Genomic DNA, 22,521 nt, shown 5'->3' with positions numbered 1-22,521 from the left:
AATAATTTTGTATTAACTTTCAAAAGCTGTAAAGTTCTTTACGGGACACTTCATATTAATACCACAGTTACATCAGAGCTCTAAGTCCATGTTATAGCCTTTAAAAAGCCGTTTATGAAGTCATTTCAGTCACAATGATTTAGGTTTTCCGTGATTTCCCTAAATCGCTCCAGGCAAATGTCGGGATGGTTCCTTTGAAAGGGCACGGCCGAATTCCTTCCCCATCCTTTCCTAATCCGATGAGACCGATGACCTCGCTGTTTGGTCTCTTCCCCCAAACAACCCAACATACTGTCACAATGAAAACTTCCCATTGGCCAGTCACTAACATTGTGCCCTGCTGTTCACGCCGCTGCGTCACGATCACATTCAGGGTTCTGTGCAATACCGCAGCTGTAAAGGGATTCTTACCATCCTGAATGCTCGGTTTTCATGGAGTCTAATTCTCCAGGCCTTGAACTGAAAATTTCGTACAGTTACCTCACTAACGCACTTCTAAAGCGCAGTAAATACGTTGGTGATCGTGGTTGAGACATCATGCAGGTTTTCTAGAAGTAATCCTGGTATGTGAAAGACAGGAAATGTAGTGGTGTCGTGTTTGTGTTGCCCGCTACACTGAGACCAGAACTGCAGGATGGTCACCTCTTCCCCCAGGATGTCGTGTGCAGGACGCCTTGCGGATGGGATCTTCCAGCACCGCAGCGAGTACGATGTCAAGATTGCTGGTGCAGTAACATTATTATCCGACACTTCTCATAAAGAAGGCTGCCGGCTGCAACGCAGATGCTGACTGCGGCCAGTAGCAGCGAATTAGTCCGCTGAGGCAATAGAGTACTGAGACAGTGTGACAACAGGTGACAGCGACCTTGGCTTAACTGAGGATAGACGGGTGTCCCCACTACAGCACAGTGAGTTTAGCTCCTGGACTGATATACTCGGCGCAAGGCGACTGACAGGATCGTGGATACGCCCTCGTCGAACCCAGGACGCACAAAGACTGGCTGGAGGGTCAGGCAAAGAAGGCATCCAGTGAAAGGCCTCGCTTCAGTAGTAACAGTTCAGAGCCCGGAACCGTGAGAGCTAGCTGACCGGTGGCTTCACCTTATCTATGATGCTGCTCGATGAAGCAGTAGCTGCTTGGCTGTGCATCCTACCGATGACTGGCGTGGTGATGTAAACACTGCGCCAAAAAAATGAAGCTACCGGCTGAATTGGGGGTGTTGTGATAGGAGCTTGGTTGCCGTCAGGTAGCTGGGTGTGAAACGTTGCTTTTTATTGCAACGTGTAGCAATCCAGCCCACCGCTGCCGCAGACGGCTGCATAGCTGAACTCTACGCCAGCATTATGCAGTGCCCAACAGCGAAAGTACATACTTGGCTAGCCAGCATATCGCATGGCTGGCTGCTGCTGTGGTCTGTCTGAAACCGACGTCGCAACAGAAAGTATTTAGCTGACCAAATAATGTCAGAAAATTGATCTGTTCCATATCTTACTCTATCATCGGGCCACTGCCTTGGGTCTTATCCGAGATCTTAATTGTGTGAAAGAATACTGCTGAATGCTATCTATTTGCTCGCCTGACTGTCTTTGCCTATCAATTGTGCAGCGACTCATCTTAATAGTAGAGGCGCTGGCAACAAGCCCTCAGTTCGCCTTCGTGAATGGCTTCCCCCTTACCTTGTTACAGGAACTTCTCACACGTTTCACTCTTAGCTCGATATAACTTCTTAGTGTCGAAATGCTAAGGAGAATTTAGACCATGGAAGGGGATTGCAAAGCCTACAAGCAAGAACGGAACCGAATAAAGTTTAAGACAATTTATTACGAAGACTCGGTAGCCTCTAAAACTGCTTGACAAATGACGTTACCACTTCGCTGAAGTCTGTGCCTGACACCATAGCACAAAAAGTCAACACGGGCAACCTAAGAGTATTCTACGTGAAGATATATGAGGGTCATTTCGTAAGTAATGGCAACTGTGCTATAGCTCCTGATGATCTGACAACATGAGAATCCCGCGATGTGCTTTGAACCGGTACGGCAATGGGTATCTGAATGCGAACATAAAATAGGATTCCAGTACAGGGGGTCACGGTAGAGGTTGAAACGCACACATGGGACTCTATGTAAACTTATTGTGCACAAGTGGAACAAAAATCAATCAAACTCAACTACTGTGCTTCAAAATAGCAGCGCGGTGCATACACACAGCGTTGCCAACGATGGGGAACGGGCTGAATACCGTTGACATTGCCATTAATGTGTGCCGCGTGTCGCCGAAATACCATGAGAACATTCGCCCTGTTTGCAAAGCGTCTCCCACGAAAGCCTCAGTTGTGGAATGAGGTCGCAGTCGCATGGACTGAGGTGTGGTGAGTAATGTGGGTGGGGGAGAATCCATCTTGCAACAGGGCCACCTCACACTGTTTCAGGTGCTGATACTGAGCTATCCATCCCGTGCGGCCGCAATCTGTCAGTTGATTTTTGCTGCGGGCTTTCAAATGTATTCTCGAAGTCCATGTAGACCTTCCACGTGGTCACCTTCTGGTCACGTAATGGCTGGCTATCTCTCCCTCCTCCAACCGTACGCCTCTAACGTCATAATCTTTACTCTGTCGTACTGTTAAAGTCTAAAACAAGAATGGCTTGCCGCGCACTTCGTTGCGTTGAGGCGTCTTACGGCGATGTCACACGTCCCCACGATATTCCATAGTTGCCATGACTTATGGAATGATCCTCGTAGAACCCACGTCAGCTTTATCTTTCCATAAACCGAGAGCTTAACCTTGCTGTGACAATAACAATCCGCAAAAATATTTTCTCTGCCACGCATGTCTCGCAATGTAAGAATCTGGACACTGCACACCTCGCAACAGCATGAGAAAATTATGCGTCCACTAAGAAACGAAATTACGCAAGCCGAGCGCATGACGTATATGTTCTCAGTAGGATAGGAGGAACATGAGATCTTCTAGATGCAGTTTCATGTGTAACATGTGTAACATCATTATTCATTATTTCAGGACACACTTTGAACAAAACTAAACTCGTGAAATGAATACAAATGTTAACAGCTGTTCGACCTTTTAACTTCGACAATTACAAGGCACTCAGGCTAATACAACTGCTGCCTAACGTGCACAGCTACTTGGTGGATCTCAACGACGTTTTACTTCATATGTCGCGAAGCGTGTAGTGGCGTTACCGCCTCCATGTCACCTCGGGTCATCCACTGTTGAGTCTAACAACATTCCTCATTATCATGCCTCATAATATTTTCTCAGAAACCAATCTTTCATAAGTAGTTGTCACAGGTATTATTCTGGTTTCAGGATGATGGGCGAGTCCATCAACTTGGTTGATAGGTGTCTTCCCTAGTTTACTGGGTCTTAATACGTCCGTAGACCGGAAGTCCACCTATATAAATGCTCTAGAACATTCTCGAAGCCCATATAGACCTTCCACGTGGCCACCTTCTGGTCACGTAATGGCTGGCTATCTCCCCCTCCTCCAACCGTACGCCTCTAACGTCATAATCTTTACTCTGTCGTACCGTTAAAGTCTAAAACAAGAACGGCTTGCCGCGCACTTCGTTGCGTTGAGGTGTCTTGTACGCTTTTCCTTTTTTTTAAGTTGTAGCCTTCTGATTGATATGATGCGGCCAATTATTTGCTGAATGTATCCCAATCTCTGTCTTCCTCTATAGTTTTTACTGTCTCAAGCTCCCTCTAGTACCACGGAAGTTATTCCCTGATGTCTTAATAGAGGTTCTGTCATCCTGTCCCTTCTGCTAGTCAGTGTTTTCCATACATTCCTTTCCTCTGCGATTCTGCACAGAACCTACTCATTCCTTATCTTATCAGTGCACCTAATTTCCAACAGTCGTCTCTAGCGACACATCTCAAATGCATCGATTCTCTTCTGTTCCGGTTTTCCCACAGTCCATGTTTCACTACTGTACAATGGCGTGCTCTAAACGTACATTATCAGAAATTTCTTCCTCAAATTAAGGCCTGTGTTTGACACTGCTACCCTTTTTTGCCAGTGCTAGAAGCTATTTCCCTCCTTGCTGCGTCCGTTCTTGGTTGTTTTCCTGCCTAGGTAGCAGAATTCCTTAACTTCATCTATTTCGTGACTATCAATACCAAAGTTAAGTTTGAAACTCTTTTCATTTCTGTTACTTCTCGTTACTTCCGTCTTTCTTCGGTGTTCTGTACTCATTAGACTGTTAATTCCATTCAAAACATGTTATAATTCTTCTTCACTTTCACTGAGGATAGCAATGTCATCAGTGAATTTATCATTGATATTCTATCACTCTGAATTTTAATCCCGCACATGAATCTTTCCTTTATTTCCGTCATTGCTTCTTCGACGTATAGATTGAACAGTAGGGGCCAGAGATTACATCCCTGTATTACACCCTTTTTAATTCGAGCACTTCGTTCTTGGTCTCCCACACCTATTGTTCCCTCTTGGTTTTTGCACATATTACATGTTATCCATCTTTTCCTGTAGCTTACCTCTACTTTTATCAGAATTTCAAACATCTTGCACCATTTTACATTGTTGAACGCTTTTTCCAGGTCGATTTGATATTTATTCCCACACTACATCTGCCATTACACATAAAGGTCATTAGATAATCGATTCAGAAAAATGTAGTCTGCCATAGAGAAGCATAGGAATTGTTGCATCTATTACTTTAGAGTCACCACCATCATTTACTACAGTCTTCCTTAGTTTCTCATATCATATTGCAGTAAATTAAGCTCGAGTTCTATGTAGTCGGCTGGCCGCTATGGCCGAGCGGTTCTAGGCGCTTCAGTCCGGAACTGCGCTGCTGCTACGGTCACAGGTTCGAATCCTGCCTCAGGCATGGATGTGTGTGATGTCCTTAGGTTAGTTAGGTTTAAGTAGTTCTAAGTCTAGGGGACTGATGACCTTAGATGTTAAGTCCCATAGTGCTCAGAGCCATTTGAACCGTTTTGAGTTCCATGTAGTTGTCACTACAGTGTGTACTGTTCAAACAATTTCCAGAAGTTAGACAACAAGAACGCTTTATTTCCATTTGAAGTACGTCGACTACGTTACTTCAATACGTCTTCCACGCAGTTATCTCAAGATACTTTCTGACAGAATTTTCTTGGTAGGAAATCTCTTACCTGGTACACAGCGTATCACTTACACCTAGCGCACTATATATTTGCAAGTGTGTCTACTGCTAGTTTAAAAACTCTTGGTAAAATCTGTTTCACAGACCACCTTGAGCTAAACGGTGTCTTCTCAACCGTTTAGAAGAATCAGAGTATCTTCGAAGAATCTGCTCTGAGGAACTCTTTGGTCTAAGGCTGGACTAATGTATTAGTATTCTGATAGGGTATAAGGCTGTCCTTCCGAAAACCAGCGCTCCACTGTCACATACATGTGTTACCGCACTGATATACCCCTCAACGTCCTTTCGCTATGTGTATTATCAGTCCTGTATAGTATCTATTTCTACACACAAAAGTCGCTAGTTCGCAACCAACTGTATGGTACGTGGCGGAGGAAATGCACTTGAATAATTTTCCGTCCTCCCCATACGATTCACGGATGTTCTCGTTCCTGGATAAACCTGAATTTCTCTATTTTTCTGTTGTGGCCATTGCACTTCATGTAATATTTTTCTTGATTCATATTGACGAGGAGTTTTGGAATATCCTCCATTTGCAGTGTCTTCTAGTAACGTCTCACTCAAGAACTGTTTAAAAGCCGGCCGCTCTGGCCGAGCGGTTCTTAGCGCTTCAGTCCAGAACCGCGCTGCTGTTACGGTCGCAGGTTCTAATCCTGCCTCGGACATGGATGAGTGTGATGTCCTTAGGTTAGTTAGTTTTAAGTAGTTCTAAGTCTCGGGGACTGATGACCTCACATGGTAAGTCCCATAGTGCTTACAGCCATTTGATTTGAACTGTTTAAAAGACGTCGTTGTTCCGCTGAATCTGTTTTTCGTGAATAAGATGATTTACTTGTCTTTAGTGACCAATTTAGACCACGTGGTAGTTATAAAGTATGATTGAAATTGGACAGCAGTGATGAGTAAACCATCTTATTCCAAAAAGACAGCTTCAGTATAACCATAACGTCTTCTCACCCTTTCACCACCATTTGTTTCCGGTGTGAAAGACGTAAACATATGGGCATTTTAATCAATATCTGAGCCAGAGGAAACAATAGGATAAAAATAATTACCTGCCGTGTTGTTTTCCTTTCAGTAGGTGATTCCGCAAAAACTGGAATATATACAGAAAACAGCCACACATCAGTGCAATAAAGCATCTCCGCAAGTTTTTAATTGACATTACAGATGATCAACATGGGCACCGTTTTTGATGCGACAAAAGCCAGTAAGTGCGGGCAGTTCATTGACACGTATTGTGCGTGAAGGCAAGAGAGCAGCCCGTTTTTCAAGTCTGTTCATTGGGTTGCTTGTCTGGAGGCGTGAACTAATTCTATTCGACAATACAGAGCGGAGCAGAGTGTAAACAATGAAACTTGAAGAGAATTCAACTCATACGTGGAAACTGTAATTATAAAAACTATGCAAGCCACTATTAGGCTTCACTCTATCAGTGGGATATATAGCAGCAGCATGCACCATATTCCCATTGCTTCTCCGATAACCTATCGTGAGATGCATACGTACCAATGGTAGTGAAAGAGTTAACAGATATTCGTGAGTTGTAGACCTCTACAGAACACACTCCGTTCCCAACATCCTTGTCACTCTCTGTTCACGTCTCGCAAAGGGCATCGCGATTTAATCACCCGCAGATATTTTCGTCGTATATATATTCACAAACAGAAATGTTTATTCCAAACGACAACATGTTCTAATTGTATCAGAGTGCCTCAGATATAATATTGCGAGACTTTGATAGGCTAACTCGAAAGGAGGTCCCTGGAGTAGACGACATTCCCCCATAATTACTGAAGTTCTTGGAAGAGCCAGCATGACAATACCGTTGAACTTGGTATCTAAGATATTGAGACAGATGAAATACCATTGGATATCAAGAAAAATGTGATAACTCTTGTTCCACAGAAGTCAGGTTTTGACGGATCTGAAAATTACTGAGCAATCAATTTAATAACTCATGGATGCAAATTATTGTCGCAAATTTCGTGTTTACAGAAGAATGAGAAAATTCGCAGAGGCCGAACTCAGTCACTATGGGTTCTGGAGAAATGTAGGAACACGATAGGCAATACTGACCGAACAACTTATCATAGAACATGAACGAAGGCAAACCTAAGTTAATAGCGTTTTTAGATCTAGATAAATATTTCTATGATATTGACTATAATACGGTCTTTGAAACTATGAAGGTATCAAGGATGAAATGCAAGGAGTGAAAAGTTATCTAGGACTTGTACAGAAACCAGGCTGCACTTGTAAGAGTTGAGAAAAGCGAAAGAAATGCGGTGGTTGAGAAAATGAGAAATGGTAGTAGCCTATCACCGATGTTATTCAATCTGTACCCTCTGGAAGCAATAAAAGAAACAAAGGAGAAATTGGAAAAGAGAATTAAAATTCAAGGAGAAGAAGCAAGAACTATAAGGTTTGTCGATAACATTGTAATTCTGGAAGACAGAGAAAATGATTTGGAAGAGCAGTTGAACGGAATTGTTAATGTTCATTGAAAGACGTCATAAGATAAACAACAAAAGCGAAACTGAAGGAAAGGAATGTAATCGAAGTAAATCAGGCGCAAATGAGAGAATGAAATTAGGAAATGAGAGGATATGAAATACACATTGGCAGTAGTAAGAAAAGCACTTGTCAAAAAGAAAAAAATTGTGAACATCAAATATAAATGTAAATATTGACGAGGCACTCTATCGAAATGGGAAGAAAAGAAATCTATGGCAATACTATAACAATGGATCAGTTAATAGGACAGACCAAGAAATCGTCAATTTTAGGACAGGCGTAAGTGTCAGTGGGGGGGGGGGGGGGAGGGGGGGAATTGCAGGGGGATGGATGTAGAGTGTAGTAATCACGCAGAGATTTTAGCGGTATCCGTTCTAAATTTACCGAAAATTAATTAGAGGAAATGTTTCTGCCGTGACACGTTTCTATGTCGGAGATGCTAACTGCGCAGTTGTAGTTTACGGAAGGTTGCATGTGGAGGGTTACGTTGGACAAACCGCGAGGGAGAGTTCTAGCAATTTTCGCCTGATTCTTCCCTAAATCAACAGGAGAAGGCTTTTTTACCTCTTTTCTTCTAAAGCTGTTTCGATGCTCCCACTGGATCTCTTCTCCGTGGGCAAGGCTCCTAACATGCTATCATGCGAACATGTAATCGTTTGTTAGTTAAGAGCAAAATGAGGAACATATTTTCACAGTCGATACTACAGTATCTGAGAGCTGATAATTGTAGTACCCATCTTGGAATTAATTATAAACTTTTAGCAACATGATATTTACAGTTCCGTACACAATACCAGTCTCCACACAACACTGAAGGCAGTACGACGAGACTGCATATCAACATTTCGCGAGACAAAATTAAGCATTAACTCACTTTTAATTAAACTAAGTAACTACTCACAGAACACATGTGTTGCCTGCTCGAAAATTGCTCATATTCTGAGCATTAACGTTTCCCGAAGCTATGTTAAATTGCAGTTCACTTTTAACTAAATGAGAGAAGAATTTGTTGAGTCCACATGCTACGTGCATGAAAGTTAGTCATTCGTTACAACTGGTCTATGCTAACTCTTTCGCATCTGCCTGTAGAGCGCGCTTTCATGGTTGGGAAGGTGTACTGCGTCGCATTGAAGATAGCCAATCAACGAGTTCGCGAACAATTGCGCGTGCAATGGCTGTTAGTCACAGTACCGTCTTGGACGTCCTGCATGAGCAACAATTACAAAAAATGGTTCAAATGGCTCTGAGCACTATGGGACTTAACTTCTGAGGTCATCAGTCCCCTAGAACTTAGAACTACTTAAACCTAACTAACCTGAGGACATCACACACATCCATGCCCGAGGCAGGATTCGAACCTGCGACCGTAACGGTCGCGCGGTTCCAGACTGTAGCGCCTAGAACCGCTCGGCCACTCCGGCCGGCCAGCAACAATTACATCCGTACCACTTACAAAGGGTAAACGCTATGGGTCCAGCAGACTTTCCACACCGCGTCGCCTTCTCCACATGGATCCTGCCCCGTTGCATCGACGCGCCCCTGTTTCCACATCGAGTTCGCTTCACAGATGAATGTAGGTTCAGGACGAAAACCCTCATGCCACGCATGTTCAGGGATTTCAAGACAGGTTTGGAATTAACGTGTGGGCAGGTATTCTGGACGGTCATATGATTGGACCATATCTCCTTCCATCCAAGCTCACTGGTCCCGCATACTTATTCTTCCTACGACACGTACTGGATCCGTTCTTGGAAGCTGTGCCATTGAATGTCCGTCAGGAAATGTGGTTTCAGACTGATGGAGCACCACCTCACTTTTCACTGGCTGTCCGGAAACATCTCAACAGATGGTATGGTGAAAGATGGATAGGTCGTGGTGGTCCAACCGCGTGGCCGCCACGATAGCCGGATTTAACCCCTATGGACTACTTCTTGTGGGGTCGTATGAAGAACCTAATTCATGAGACACCTGTAGAGACAGAGAAAGATCTGCCGGCACGAGTTCTGGCCGCTGCACAAGACATCGAAGAGACACCAGGTGGAGTGGATAGAGTGCACCAGAACACGGACACTATACGTTTCCGGACATGGGCTCCTATTCAAAATGTTATGTACTCACTACCCTATACATGTCCTAGAAATTTGTAACGGGAATTTCCGACCACCTTTTAGATCGCTCCTTCCATCTGCTCAGTATGAGAAACTTCAGTCACTGCTCTCTGTCGACGCTCCAGCAGCCACGCTCTGTGGCCACCTGTTACATGTGGAGTGGATACTCCGTAGTTCCTGCTTGTTCTCAGTGACAGCAGCGCAAATATTAAACGCTTACATATTTTAGACATGATGTAATAAAACAGCGAGTATAGATTTAAGTATCAGGAAGTTGTTTCTGAAAGTATGGAGTGTAGCCATGTACAGAAGTGAAAGATGGACGATAAATAGTTTGAACAAAAAGAGAATAGAAGCTTTCGAAATGTGGTGCTACAGAAGAATGCTGAATATTAGATGGGTAGATCACATAACTAATGAGGAGGTATTGAATAGAATTGGGGAGAAGAGGAGTTTGTGGCACAACTTGACTAGAAGAAGGGATCGGTTGGTAGGACATGTTCTGAGGCATCAAGGGATCACAAATTTAGCATTGGAGGGCAGCGTGGAGGGTAAAAATCGTAGAGGGAGACCAAGAGATGAATATACTAAGCAGATTCAGAAGGATGTAGGTTGCAGTAGGCACTGGGAGATGAAGAAACTTGCACAGGATAGGGTAGCATGGAGAGCTGCATCAAACCAGTCTCAGGACTGAAGACCACAACAACAACAACAACAATAAAACAAGGTTCGAAGTGCAACATAAACGCCACAAGATGAAGAGGCTTGTTCGGAAATAACTAGTGTGGAAAGCTGCATCAAAGCAGTGTTGCGAGTGAAGACTACAGCACACCTCAGGCGTTTATGTTTTTTTTTTTTTCAAAAATCTCACAACTATGATGAGACAGTTCTCCAGTCGGATAATGGGCACCTGAATAATCGTGAGCTTGCTGTATTAGAAATACACCACAGGATTTTTTAAATCCTCCGCAGTTACGGGAGGAGCGACAGAGAGCGTCACGATGAACGCCGCACTGCGTCCGACATGTTACTATCACGACGTTCCATTAATCTTGGTAATTGGGAGCGTGTATCGACAGCTATCGGTGAAGTCGCGCATTAGCCACGCCTACGTGGCTTGTGGTTAAGCGCAGCTCGCTCGCCCCTAGGCTCGCCGTTGTTGGCGACCGGAAGGCATTCGCGTGATTAACGAGCCGAGTGCAGCTGTGGCCTCGGAGGCCTTCGTCCAGCGGCCAGCTTTTTCATCCCACGCTGAGTGATAGGAATCTGCGGTAATGCGCCACTGATACGGCGGCCAGCGCGCTGCGCTAGTCACGGCATTTAGCACGCGAAATGCTCTGTCCCACGGGCGCCTGCGTTCCAGCAATACAGACCACTGGCTGCGCGCGCTTGTAACTGCATGACAATGTTGCTGAGGACCAGTCTTACTTTTTTTCCTAACAAGCGTTCATTCCCTCCACACAGATGACATTTCGCACAAGGATCACGAAGATAAAATATAAGAGAAAGAAGGGCTTGTGCAGAGGCATATACAGGGTGGTCCATTGATAGTGACCGGGCCAAATATCTCACGAAATAAGCATCAAACGAAAAAACTACAAAGAACGAAACTTGAAGGGGGAAACAAGATGGCGTTATGGTTGGCCCGCTAGACGGCGCTACCATAGATCAAACGGACATCAACTGCGGTTTTTTAAATAGGAACCCCCATTTTTATTACATATTCGTGGTCCGCAGCTCGTGATCGTGCGGTAGCGTTCTCGCTTCCCACGCCCGGGTTCCCGCGTTCGATTGCCGGCAGGGTCAGGGATTTTCTCTGCCTCGTGATGACTGGGTGTTGTGTGCTGTCCTTAGGTTAGTTAGGTTTAAGTAGTTCTAAGTTCTAGGGGACTGATGACCATAGATGTTAAGTCCCATAGTGCTCAGAGCCATTTGAATTGGAATATGTTCGTGTAGTACGTAAAGAAATATGAATGTTTTAGTTGGACCACTTTTTTCGCTTTGTGGTAGATGGCGCTGTAATAGTCACAAACGTATAAGTACGTGGTATCGCGTAACATTCCGCCAGTGCGGACGGTATTTGCTTCGTGAAACACTACCGTGTTAAAATGGACCGTTTACCAATTGCGGGAAAGGTCGACATCGTGTTGATGTGTGGCTATTGTGATCAAAATGCCCAACAGGCGTGTGCTATGTATGCTGCTCGGTATCCTGGACGACATCATCCAAGTGTCCGGACCGTTCGCCGGATGGTTACGTTATTTAAGGAAACAGGAAGTGTTCAGCCACGTGTGAAACGTCAACCACGACCTGCAGCAAATGATGATGCCCAAGTAGGTGTTTTAGCTGCTGTCGCGGCTAATCCGCACATCAGTAGCAGACAAATTGCTCGAGAATCGGGAATCTAAAAAACGTCGGTGTTGAGAATGCTACATCAACATCGATTGCACCCGTAGCATATTTCTATGCACCACGAATTGCATGGCGACAACTTTGAACGTCGTGTACAGTTCTGCGACTGGGCACAAGAGAAATTACAAGACGATGACAGATTTTTTGCACGCGTTCTATTTAGCGACGAAGCGTCATTCGCCAATAGCGGTAACGTAAACCGGCGTAATACGCTCTATTGGGCAACGGAAAATCCACGATGGCTGTGACAAGTGGAGCATCAGCGACCTTGGCAGGTTAATGTATGGTGCGGCATTATGGGAGGAAGGATAATTGGCCCCCATTTTATCGATGGCAATCTAAATAGTGCAATGTATGCTGATTTCCTACGTAATGTTCTACCTATGTTACTACAAGATGTTTCACTGCATGACAGAATGGCGATGTATTTCCAACATGATGGATGTCCGGCACATAGCTTGCGTGCGGTTGATGCGGTATTGAATAGCATGTTTCATGATAGGTGGATTGGTCGTCGAACCACCATACCATGGCCCCCACGTTCACCGGATCTGACGTCTCCGGATTTCTTTCTGTGGGAAAAATTGAAGGATATTTGCTATCGTGGTCCACCGACAACGCCTGACAACATGCGTCAGCGCATTGTCAGTGCATGTGCGAACATTACGGAAGGCGAACTACTCGCTGTTTAGAGGAATGTCGTTACACGTATTGCCAAATGCATTGAGGTCAACGGACATCGTTTTGAGCATTTATTGCGTTAATGTGGTATCCACTGGTAATCACGCTGTAACAGCATGTGTTCTCAGAAATGATAAGTTCACAAAGGTACATGTATCACATTGGAACAACCGAAATAAAATGTTCAAACATACCTACGTTCTGTATTTTAATTTAAAAAACCTATCTGTTACCAACTGTTCGTCTAAAATTGTGAGCCATATGTTTGTGACTATTACAGCGCCATCTATCACAAAGCGAAAAAAGTGATCCAAATAAACATTCATATTTCTTTACGTACTAAACGAATATGTATTAAAAATGTGGGTTCCTATTTTAAAAAACGCAGTTGATATCTGTTTGACCTATGGCAGCGCCATCTAGCGTGCCAACCATAGTGCCATCTGGTTGCCCCCTTCAAGCTAGACAAGTTTCGTTCTTTGTAGTTTCTCCGTTTGACGCTTATTTCGTGAGATATTTGGCCCGGTCACCATCAATGGACCACCCTGTAGAAAATCATCTTTTTCTCGTTATTTTTGCAAGCGGAGCAGGGAAAGCCATAACTAGTAGTGGTACAAGGTACCCTCCGAACTGCACCATACATTGGCTTGCGGAATATGTAGGTACACGTAAATGTAAATATGCCATCGAAGCTCATTTCTAATTATTGCCCAGCGCATAAGAGCCATTGTTGCTGACTGTGTACCAAATTTCACATATGTGCGCTCCCAAACAACGTGCAAATTTAATAGTGTATTGTTCCTACTTACAAACTACAGTTTCGCTGTTTGCTTTCCTTCATGGTCGTGCACTGTGGATGTCGGAACGAAATGACGTGGGGAAAGGCAGGAGCCTGGTGACACAGGCGGTGTCCGTGTTGCAGGCCGGCGGCGGGCCAGCCGGCGTCGGTGATCGGCGGCCCCCAGAAGGCCAGCCTGCAGCCGCCAAGGACCACCACCGACGCCAGCGCCGCCCCCGCCGGCGGACGACTGCGGCGCTTCTTCTGCGCGCCCTGGGACAAGGTCGCCTGCTGCGCCGGCAGGAAAAAAGGTACGTGTCTCCTCTCCCTGAACATTGAACACGGCCTGTGATGTCCCCCCTCCCCCCCCCCCCCCCCCCCCCACTAATCCGGACAATCTTTCGGGCATGATCAACAAAAATGATAAAAATTTGAATAAGGTCCCCGTTTGCGAAGAAATATGTTACCGATTAGAGAGAAGATGTGTACAACGAGCTGTTCTGAACAATAAATTATTCCTCTCCTACTACTCTGCTGCTATTATACTTTACGTAGTCTTAGTTAATAATTAGTACAGTCGCTCACAGATAATAGAACCCAGTACGTTGTCCTCGATGGTGAGTGTTCATCGGAGGTGAGGGTATCATCTGGAGTGCCCCAGGGACATGTGGTAGGTCCGCTGTTTTCTATCTACATAAATGATCTTTTGGATAGGGTGGATAATAATGTGCGGCTGTTTGCTGATGATGCTGTGGTGTACGGGAAGGTGTCGTCGTTGAGTGACTGTAGGAGGATACAAGATGACTTGGACAGGATTTGTGATTGGTGTAAAGAATGGCAGCTAACTCTAAATATAGATAAATGTAAATTAATGCAGATGAATAGGAAAAAGAATCCCGTAAAGTTTGAATACTCCATTAGTAGTGTAGCGCTTGACGAAGTCACGTCGATTAAATATTTGGGCGTAACATTGCAGAGCGATATGAAGTGGGACAAGCATGTAATGGCAGCTGTGGGGAAGGCGGATAGTCGTCTTCGGTTGATTGGTAGAATTGTGGTTCATCTGTAAAGGAGACCGCTTATAAAACATTAATACACCTATTCTTGAGTACTGCTCGAGCGTTTGGGATCCCTATCAGGTCGGATTGAGGGAGGACATAGAAGCAATTCAGAGGCGGGCTGCTAGATTTGTTACTGGTAGGTTTGATCATCACGCGAGTATTACGGAAATGCTTCAGTAACTCGGGTGGGAGTCTCTAGAGGGAAGGAGCCGTTCTTTTCGTGAATCGCTACTGAGGAAATTCAGAGAACCAGCATTTGAGGCTGACTGCAGTACAAGTTTACTGCCGCCCACTTACATTTCACGGAAAGACCACAAAGATAAGATAAGAGAGATTAGGGATCGTACAGAGGCATATAGGCAGTCATTTTTTCCCTCGTTCTGTTTGGGAGTGGAACAGGGAGAGAAAATGCTAGTTGTGGTACGAGGTACCTTCCGCCACGCACCGTATGGTGGATTGCGGAGTATGTAGATGTAGATGTGGATCTACTAAAAGAAACGGGGTACCACAAGAATCGAGTAGGCCACAATAACTTTAGTAAAAATGTAAATGTCGTGTTACTAGGCCCTCCCGTCGGGTAGACCGTTCCCCGGGTGCAAGTCTTTCGATTTGACGCCACCTCGGCGACTTGCGCGTCGACGGGGATGAAATGATGATGATTAGAACACAACACCCAGTACCTAAGCGGAGAAAATTCCGACCCAGCCGGGAATCGAACCCGAGCCCTTCGGATTGACATTCTGTCGCGCTGACCACTCAGTTACCGGGAGCGGACAATAACAACTGAAACAGTTTAAGATTATTAATAATTACGGTTGCCAGCCCGGTAGCTCAATTACTGTTCGCTAAATTAGTAATGACCTGAAAAGTAGATGTTTGAACTAATACTGAAATAATCACGATGCAGCAGAAGGCGTTCATACAAGTGGTTAAAACTACAAGCCAAAAATAAGAATGAATATTGCATAAATATCTTCGGATAATATAATGCAGTTAAACGAAATAACTTGGAAGGTGCTTTGAAATACACGACACTGAATTTAGTGGAACTGAAGCTCACTATTGTAACGACGAAACTTGCGTAATCTCACGCTACTGATTACTCGATACTAGTAGTTTTTGAGAATGCACAAATTAATTGAAATTTAATGAAATAGTTTGTAATACGATTTCTTATCAGTTTTGAAAGTAAAGTTGAATGGAAACTAATCGTGTGCTTGGTTACGAGAATTGCAACACATTACTGACAATGAACTTTGAACCAAGCCAATACACTCAAGGATAATGATGTTCAGAAATATTGCGTATAATTGCTATTTAAGCTTCTCACACTCATAGTGAACAGTGCCTCTGATTGCTATGCAAGACAAGCAGTTAACTATATGATGCGTGTCTAATAACTACATTTAATTAATTTTTAAGTAGCAAAGCAAACTGACAGGCTTTTAATTTACTTATTCAGTTCTATTCTTTCACACACGACACTCGGATTAGCACACACACAGGAAACGTTTGGAACCTGCCTAGGTTACGGCGACTTAGGTTAAGGAATATAACAGGAAAGCGCTATTGTCTCACTTATTATTTGAAAAATGATCAAAATCATATCACTAGGTAATGCCCCACATGATGATAGAATGAAGGCATCTCGACCATATGACATTGCTGCCGGTAAACCTTTCGGGGTATAAGATCGTGGTCCATGAAATTCTTCTGTTCCTAACGTTTAGCCCAAGTTGTGTTTCCTAAGTGTATCTGTTGACTGTAGGTGACTGTGTAGCATGTATTGCGTGATGTCAAGTTTTTGCTACTTGATGATGAGAGATGGGAGACCAAAAACCTCAGTACCAGTACATAGTCGGCAAGATTCAACGGAGGAGCAACGCCTCTGAAGAGGTCCAGCACAGTTCTGGACGAAATGTTAGGAACAGAAGAGTTTCGCGGACCAGACCTTATACCCCGAAAGATTTACTAGCAGCAGTGCCTCACAGTTTCTACACAACGTGAATGATTTTATACGATCTTACAGTTTGTTATAGTCGCCGAGGCGTAGGCGACAATGCTAGAACAACTTCAATATTGACGAGCGCCCTTGCATTAACCACGGCAGATTCAGGGGCAGCTACTTGCTGTTATAAGTGTTTCCTTCATCTGCCCAAACTTTCCACGGAACAGTGCCTCCCAGTGAATACATTAAGTGGCTTCACATAACGGCAGCCACACAGAGGACGCTACTTGCGCACGCAGCCATTTCCATCACTCAGTTCTCAATGAATATCTATTACCTCACAGGCTCTCTTACGTCACGTCGCACTGACCAAAGACTATGCTCTGTACATAGCTGTTACTCTTTTGTCATTGGTGATTACCTGGGGTCATAACAATTTTTACCATTAACAATTCTACGTTAGTTAAGACAACATCTGACGTTTTCACATTATAAATAAATAGAAAATTATTACATAACATTGGCGAAAACATTTGGAGGCACTCTGTATTATAGCCATCACATGCCGACAAAACAATGGGTACTTCCTGTCAAGATGGACGTGCGTTGTGAGGGTCGTGTAGTTTTAGGTTGCGTAGAGTCCTTATCCTCGCCATTTTTAGTGAGTACATCTTTTGCTGGGTTCTAAAATTCAGTGCTCTTGTCAGTCTCAATGCACCAGTTATTAGAATTGGGAACTTCGGAGTGGATATCACCCAGATATAGTGTTTCTTCGCAATGTTCTTTTGTGCTAAGTGGATGACGATGTCATTTTTGTTGTATAGTGCCCAGTGTTATACTGTTGTCAGTGGCCGCTTCGCTGGTCATTACGAGGCAGCAGTCGAATAATCACAAGTTCCACAGAAGCTAGTATTCTGATAGGACAAATTCGTCTTCTAAATATAATAGTCGAAGAATGAATCGTATGGCTTGGTAGTTGTAGACACCTAGGTATTACCGAGCGAGGTGGCGCAGTGGTTCGACACTGGACTCGCATTCTGGAGGACGACGGTTCAATCCCGCGTCCGGCCATCCTGATTTAGGTTTTCCGTGATTTCCCTAAATCGCTCCAGGCAAATGCCGGGATGGTCCCTTTCAAAGGGCACGGCCGAATTCCTTCCCTGTCCTTCCCTAATCCGATGAGACCGATGACCTCGCTGTCTGGTCTTCCCCAAAACAACCAACCAACCTAGGTATTTGCTTTCTCTGCGCAAAATGCACTTTTCCTTGCGGTGAGCGTTTTGTTCCTTAAGTGTTTCTGTTGAGTGTAGGCGATTCTGTAGCGTGTTCTGCGTGATGTCAGGTTTGTGCTATTTGATGGAGAGATGGGACACAATAGAACTCAGTGCCAGTACATAGCCTACTCCTCTGCAATAACACCGAGCTTAACGTCCACATACGACAAACGGATCGACAACAGTATCACATAGCCTGCCTCCCTGAGACACCTTGGAACAATCGGAGAAAACGTCTACTTTTCTGTGCTAGAGACAGGACGCCACTAAGGACGATTTTATTCCTAATAACTAGACTACGGCCACTGCAGTGACTATTGAAGTTGTTATTCGCCTATGTAGGCAGTGTAGCCGAACAATGCGCGATGGAACTGCGTATCTGCAACATTCATAATGGTGCAGAAATTGTCAAACCTCTTGAAACAAAATATGAGGCTAGCCTTTCACGGGCATAGCCCATTTCAGTAAGATTTTTCTACGTGTATATCCAAGTCTTTGTGTGATATCGACGTTTTGCGTACTATAACAGGCTTAAGAAAATTATGTATTGCATATACTCATACTATTAGTATTGTTATTTCAGCTTAAAAAATTGACATGTTCCACATCCACGAGGATCTCCTCAGCACGGATCTATGGAACGAAAAACTAATCTAATCTAATCTAACCATCATCAGGGTGACCCTGATGAAAGTTGCCTGCACCTGTAGCCGAGCCGGCCGAAGTGGCCGTGCGGTTAAAGGCGCTGCAGTCTGGAACCGCAAGACCGCTACGGTCGCAGGTTCGAATCCTGCCTCGGGCATGGATGTTTGTGATGTCCTTAGGTTAGTTAGGTTTAACTAGTTCTAAGTTCTAGGGGACTAATGACCTCAGCAGTTGAGTCCCATAGTGCTCAGAGCCATTTGAACCATTTGAACCTGTAGCCGAAACGCTGATAGTTTTACCACATCTTACGTGGTCACACACTGAGAAGACTATCACTGAAATTCGTGAAGCAACGCAAGTGCAGTGGCTTCATAGGTCCAAGGAACAAAAAATATGAACTACTCACCAGCGATAATAGGGTAAAGCTCAGCAGGCGACATACGACTGAGGCGGCCACGCCTTAGGAACAAAGGAATGGACTCGCCCAGCGGTCAAGACGGTAATTCGTTTCTGCGTCTAGCCACATTATTTTGTACATGCCCTCCCCCTTCTGCTTGTTATTATTTTCTGCATCAAAGTCCTTAACAAAAACAAAATTGCTATACATATTTAACCGAAAGGTACACAGCTGCGACTATTTGCACTACATAAACATTCAACGGCCCAAGTACACAATATCAGAAGACTAAATCCAGGGAAACTTTTGTTAGGACACTCGTTTACGATCAGTCACAGTCACATGTACACAGTGCAAAAGCCTCACTTGTGCATACTGTATTTGCACATACCGTACCTTCTCCATTCCTGAATCTATTTAGCTGTATCCACATCATCCTAGGATGATGAAAGCCTAGAACTTGAACAGTTGTGTTGTCAATAAGATCGCGGTTCCTGGTTTTCGTGGCTTACCACTCAATTTTCCATTCAGCGTCCCAGTTGAACCCAGTCGAGCGCATTTGGACTTTCTTTTCATAGTTCGTGTTTATTTGAGGCGTTTCCCAGGCAGTGAGAATAAATCTGTGTGAAACGGGAGTGATTCATTTTTAGACACTTGCTGACAAAGGTCATAAATAGCCACTTTTCGACGAAAGTGAACTGGACTAGTGCCCGAAAGTATTGGTAGCCAGCATGTAGCTGTAGACTTGACGGTGCCATTAATGGTTCTCATCGCTGCTTTCAGATAAATGTCGCCACTCTTCTCATGAGCGCTGGTGCACAACATTCTGCTGCAGGGTATGGCAACGCAAGAGATGCTCCTCGAAGAACTGATGTATTTCCTCCCCATGTATTACTTGTCAGCTTCCTCTCCCAGTTGACTCTTGTTTCTACCTTCTTAGTTGTGATGGAAAGGTATTTATGGTATCTCAGCGCCACGTCTAATGCGATGCCAAACAATTTTGGCTTATCCTGTATTTCACTGTGGGAAGAGAGCAAACCGTGGACTGATTTTTGCCGATGTATGACGATAACAGAAGTGGAAAACACATACTTCTCTTTTGGAAACATTAGGTCTAAGTCGTAATGTCTTAAGACATAAATAAAGCTGAGTCAGGCTGTTTGTTAGGTGTTCTTCACATTCAGAAAGGTCTTCACTCTGATATGAAATAGTAAGGTTGAACTATTCCTTTTATGATTATCCTGGATTGAGGTCGACATGAGTGGTATCTGTGCTGTCAGTCTTACTTTCTTTCTCCAACGTGCCTCTACCGCATTTGTGGCGAACTCTGTGAAATGCTCGTAAATCGTAAGTCACGACCACAGATCAAAATACTCTCAAATTTAGTATTAAAACAAAACGGTTTGGTACTTGCTTTGCAATGGAACACTGTCACAGTAAGACAAGCAAATTGGAAATGCAGGTATTATATTTGTTTTTAGAGGGTTGCCAAACTAGGACTAGTTGTAGCAAAAGCTTGATTCTGAGATTCAAATCAATTTTGAGTTTAATAAATCGTTTATTTACCCTAAGATCTCCACACATGCCATATCAAAACGACAGAGAATAAGCTAGCAATGAAATAAACATAAAGTTTTGTAATGTTGACTGAGAAATTGCTTCAACTCGACGAGCACAAAGTCACCCAATGTACTGAAACACAGGCTCTCTAGAAGTTCAGTTTAACCATGAATGTCCCGCCAACACTGTGGGGAGGTACCGCATCTACGTGGAAGACTGCTTAGAAAATGCTACAAGCTTTTCTGATCTGTGCAGCTCGCAAATGAAAAGTAAACGGCCGCGCGGAGTGGCCGCGCGGTTTGAGGCGTCGTGTCACGTACTGCGCGGCCACTCCCGCCGGAGGTTCGAGTCTTCCCTCGGGCATGGGTGTGTGTGTCGTTCTTAGCATAAGTTAATTTAAGTAGTGTGTAAGGCTAGGAACCGATGACCTCAGCAGTTTGGTCACTTAGGAATTCACACACATTTGAACATTTTGAAAAATAAAAATAGCCTATGATCCACTAAACAATACAATTAATAAAGCAACACAAGTTGCGTAGCAAATTCCGCAAATAGTGAATTGTTCAGAAAGTAAACAGCGCTAAGCGATATGCAACACTTACTCCAAACTCCGCTGACGGGCACCGGACCGCGCCAGTCAGTCCCAGATAAGGACAGAAAGGGTGGTGGCAGAAAATGGCTGCCATCGACGCCCTCTGGATCACGAATGTTACAGACGGCTTCTCCAATAAATGTGCCTGAAATTATCCTCCCCCTAAAACTAACTCCCAACTTTTTGAGAAACTCTACGTGGAAGGGGAGAACACCCAGCTACTGCCACAGTGACCGACGAGAAATTATCTTTATTTACGCGAATACAGGGGAAGCCTGCAGAAATGTTCCAGTTTTGGCTTGTACTAGGGAAGATCGGAAAGTAACGCACAATAACTTTGTTACCAAAAATTTTAATAGGTAAGAATTTTTCTACGTAGTCACCAAGGTTCTCAACTCATTTCTCCCATCGTAGTGCCAGTTTCAACATCACTGTTCGTAGAAGTTCGTTTCCTTGCGGACTGCTGATTTCACTTCCTTTCACTTCCGCGTTTATCGCAAATTGTTCGTCGGCCAGGAATTTCTTTATGAGACCAAACAGATGAAAGGCCGACGATGCAAGGGCTGAACTGTATGGTGGATGCTAGAGCAGCTTCCATCCAGATTTGGAGATTTTCTCACGAACAGGAGCAGCAACATAGGGGCGAGCATTGTCATGAAGAGGTTTGACATCGTCATCGTTAACGTTGTGGCGTTCCTCACGTAGGACAAGACGCAACTTAACCAAAGTTAGAGGCTGGAGCATTCACAGTGGTCCTGTGTTCAGCCAAATACACCAAAACACACCATGCATATCCCAGAACACTGTTACAATCACTTTCCTAGCTGAAAGAGTTGCTCAGAATTTTTTTTCGTGCTAGGGAATCAACATTTTCCCACTCCGTAGAGGCCTGCTTGGTTTCAGGCGTGTAGTGGTACGCCCACGACTCATCACTTTCTTTCAGAAAGTGATGTCCTTCTGAGGCGTAACACGCTAAGTGATCCAAGGTGGTCATCATTCGCTGGCCCTTGTGGTTTTCTGTCAGGTTATTGGGCACACAGCGAGCATAAACTGCGAAATTTCAGTGTGTCATGAACAGTATCGTACACCGCGCAGTAGGAAATGTTGAACTGATGCAATAAGGTTCGCAGCTGCCCACGCCGGCCGTTCGAAATTGCTGCAGTCGATGGCTCCAACGTTCTGCGGGGTTGCAAACCGGCCGCCGGGAGCGTGGCGAATTACTCAGGTATACGGCCCTCTTGGTAGAATGCACATCAGCTGGAGACACGGCTATGATCCTTGCAGTCGTCCTCATGCTCGCCACGCATGTCCCTGTGAAATTCGCTCCGTTTACGTCCTTTGCCCCATAAATATCCAACCACACTACGCTGCT

The sequence above is a fragment of the Schistocerca americana genome, chromosome 5 (assembly GCF_021461395.2).
Source record: "Schistocerca americana isolate TAMUIC-IGC-003095 chromosome 5, iqSchAmer2.1, whole genome shotgun sequence".
NCBI classification, from domain to species: domain Eukaryota; kingdom Metazoa; phylum Arthropoda; class Insecta; order Orthoptera; family Acrididae; genus Schistocerca; species Schistocerca americana.
Note: the sequence above shows the minus strand (reverse complement) of the source record.